Genomic DNA, 3,630 nt, shown 5'->3' with positions numbered 1-3,630 from the left:
CAAGAAGGCACCTCGGCCTTCTCCCGTTGTGTGTTGGCTTGGTCAGAAAGGTGTGTTGGCCCGTGATTTCGCAGTAAGAGAGGATTAGGCGCAGTGCTTTTAAATGGTATGTCCCATTGGCCTACACAGCTGGAAGTGCTGGGACTCTTTATTGTGGCAGTCACCAGGCAAGCTCCCGAGGCTTCAGGGGGCTCCAGGAAGCCCGAGGAGGGGCCAGGCTCTCATCTGTGCTAACACCAGGCACGACACCTGTGTGAAAGGAAGGGGAAAGCCGAGGTGGCCACAGTTGCAACAACGGGACTAGTAGGTTCCAAAATAAAAGCCTGGCATTCGGGAGTGATTTAAACAAGGGTGATGTGTCATGGAAACGAGGCTCATCCCTTAACCAAGGGTTAACTGCCACAACAAACTCTTCGGGACAAGAGCAAAATCTCTGTCTCTTGAAACCCTCAGGACCACGAGACTGTTGTAGGCACATTTTACTCGAGCACAAATTATTTGGCTTAATGCCTTAGGACTGGGTGGAATAATACGGCCCTGTAATGCGGAAGGTCAGGCAGATGATTTAATGATCTCTTCCAGCCTTAAGAGACGGTAACTTCTTCACTTTCCCGCCCGCCGACACTGACTCATCCCCCTCGGCCGCGGGAACGCGGTGCGGTGCGGTGCGGGCGGGGGTGGGAGGGTGGATGGGTGGGAAGCCCCGCCCTTGGAGGCTGCCGCTGGCCCTGCTCTCAGCTGGGACCCGCCCTCTCTGTGCCCACCGAGGAGCAGGGCCGGGAGGAAGGGGCTCGGAGGCGTCTCCTTGCATCGCGGTGTCGCGGCCATTGCCCCCTTTGCCGTCTGGGGAGCGGGCAGAGCTGCCCGGCCGCGGAGCACACGAGGGGTTCGGGATGCAGCCCTCGGGACTCGGGGCCGGGCGCGGGGACCCCAGAGCGCAGAGCAGAGCGATCCCGGCGCTGTTCCGGTGCCGCTGGGGCTCCCACCCTGGATGACAGCCAGGCCGGGATGTCCCTTCGGCATGGTCTGCCCCGGGAACCCTGTCCCCACCCCCGAAGGGCCAAGCCCCAGCGGACAGGACCTGGTTTAGCATCCACCCTCACTCCTTGCGGGGTCTGTGGTCACAGGGTGTCACAGGGTGCTGCTGCTGCTCTCGGGAGGGGAGTGGACTGTCGGTGCCACCCGACCCGCTGCTGCGCACCGGCTCCCACGGGCGCGGATGCGTGGCCCCGGGCGGGGAGGGTTGTCCCACCGAAACGGGCAGTGAACCTGCGCCTGAGGCACTCTGCACGGAAAAATGGGGGCAGCCTGCCGGTTCCCCCAGGCGGAGAGGGATCCCTCCGGCGGGGGGAAACCCAGGCGGGCGGGCAGCCCTGGCCACGGCACCTCTCGTTGCCCTGGACACTTCTAAGGCTGCTGAGGAGTGCCGTGGGGTGAACAGTGGCTCCCCGAGCCCACCCTTACCCAGCGCTCCCAGAAGCGTTCCACACGTCTGTGGAACGAGCGTTTACGTTTACAGTGCCGGGACTGGAGGGACATTTACAACAAAACACTCCGGATTCCTGAGGACATTTTCTCTTCCAGCTGCTTTCTAAATATAGTGCATGGCAATGCACTACCCAGCACCGTATCCTCGCTCTGGCACTTAAGAAAATTCAAAGTCAAGCTACAGAAAAAAAAAAATCTATATAAAGGCAAGACAGATTTAAGAAACTCAAAATGAAAATTAGCATCAAGTATTTAAAATCCACCTCTGCATTAAGGTCACCCGAACAGCGAGAAGGACCGACTATTCGTATTTTAAACCAGCTGTGTTTTCTATGGAGACTGTTGTTTGCCCCCTGGCCCATCGATAGCTTATTAATACCATTTAATTCTGCTGTTGTTTCTGTTTAAAGAGTGTTTGGAGCGAATTGTTTCTTTTGTTTATGATCAAAGAAACGAGGTCTGGTAATCTTATGTTTTATCTTCCTAACATATGGAAAAGCTATTTATCCCAGCCAATCACAATAAAGTGAAGAAAACCCCATTTTATAGAAAGGTATATATCACAAGTTTGTTCATCATTAAAGATATGATTACCAGTGAAAACCCTCCGAAAGTGGCACATTTATGATTCCGGGAACAGATGGGGACATCCATTTTCCTTGCAAATACTTTTGAAATTGCTCTACTGGTAGCAGTATAAAAATGATATACAGATGCCAGTGCCAACGAAGCCGGGACAAGAGGTCCAGATTTACACAGTAAAAGCTTCACATGCGCTCTGTCAGCTTTGATTGATCTGCGCCATACCTCAGAAACTTGTTGACTGGGAAAGGAAACAGCGCAAATAATTCACTGCAACAAGGCAGATAATTCACCCGGCCAATCGCTCCGCTCCGCTCCTCCGGGCGGTGACATACGAGTCCTCCTGCCGCACAAAGAAGCATCATTCTCCAGCGTGAACAGCGGTCGGTGTCACGGGGCGGGGGGAGGGAGTGGGAAGAGGGGGAGAGAGAGAAAGAAAGGTGGGAGAAGTGAACACAAAAGGAGAGGCGAGAAAGGAGAAGTTGCTTTTGGGCAATGGGCACAGCCGTCTACCTTTTCCGTGCTGAGCTCAGGCCGAGCCATTCAGCCCCAATTGTCATTATCATATTGATTAAGTTCATCAGAGAGCAATTTTAGGTTTAACGCCAGCGGACTGGGAGAGGGAGTAAAGAATTATCTAAGAAAAGCACAACATTCTTACCTCAGGGACGTTTCCCTGTTCCAGTTCATTGAGGGAGTTGATTAAGTTTAAATGAAGCAGACACTGGATAAAAGTAAGGGTATTGACCAGTGGGCAGCGCGGTCTGCGCTTGAAAAGGCCTGATACATGCAGAAAAGCAAGATTTGCTAAATGCTCTAATCTTCAATCAAATCTTACATCAATACAGACAAAGTTTGGTAATGAGAGATTCAATGAAGCATGCGGGAGAAAGAATTAATCCTCTTGGTCTAAACTGGGTTCAACTTTGAAGCCTGCTCCGAAGGAAAGACAGTTATCTAAATGCTAAATAAGAAACTTATTGTACTTTTCATGGCATGCTAATCTTTTGTCTATTTCATCTCTATTATTTGTATGCTTATAGGCGGCAGTTGTCATGGTGATTATATCAAACCACTTCTGTGTGGATGGCTGCGAGGAATCAGGGCCTCCCTCCAGCCGTCCGCCGGGGCCAGCCCGCCCGCCCGCCGCTCTGCGCGCCCGCGGCAGCGCCCCGCACCCGCGGCCGGCCCCGCACCAGCCCCGCCGCTCGGCCCGCGGGGACACGGGCGGGGCAGAAATCGCCTCCCTGGCACCGGCGGCGTTTTGACAACACCGGCCCCTTCCTCCCTCCCCTGCATCACCCAAACCGCAGGGGTCTCCCTCCATGAAGAGGTACCTTTTTCTCCCCCTTTTCTTTTTTTTTTTTTTTTTTTTTTGTGAGCTTGCCTTGATAAGCTTTTGATGTCACAAATCAAACACTCGCCAGGAGGTAGATAATGGGGAGTGTGATCTCCTCTATTTGTACACAGACAGCGCTTTTGCACCGGCGCTCCTTGAACCTGTGTCAAACTCCCCGGGCTTTGCTGGACTCTGCCCGCCGCCCCCGGCCCGGAGCTCGG

At 53.6% G+C, this 3,630-nt stretch overlaps 1 long non-coding RNA gene across 1 annotated transcript in view; it reads right to left on the bottom strand.

Annotated features, from left to right (window-relative positions):
• LOC137479410 (uncharacterized) overlaps positions 1-3,630 on the bottom strand; it is an 8,624-nt gene extending 4,994 nt beyond the window's left edge. Inside the window, exons 1-3 of the long non-coding RNA XR_011002221.1 lie at positions 2,296-3,630; positions 1,620-1,666; positions 1-249 (exon numbers count right to left, since the gene is read on the bottom strand). The exon at positions 1-249 is cut by the window's left edge and continues 265 nt beyond it. This is a non-coding gene — a long non-coding RNA (uncharacterized lncRNA). The remainder of the gene's footprint in view (positions 250-1,619; positions 1,667-2,295) is intronic.

This window comes from Anomalospiza imberbis, chromosome 9 (genome assembly GCF_031753505.1).
Source record: "Anomalospiza imberbis isolate Cuckoo-Finch-1a 21T00152 chromosome 9, ASM3175350v1, whole genome shotgun sequence".
Classification (NCBI taxonomy): Eukaryota; Metazoa; Chordata; class Aves; order Passeriformes; family Viduidae; genus Anomalospiza; species Anomalospiza imberbis.
The sequence above is the reverse complement of the archived record's forward strand: the minus strand, read 5'-3'. Positions and strand labels throughout refer to the sequence as shown.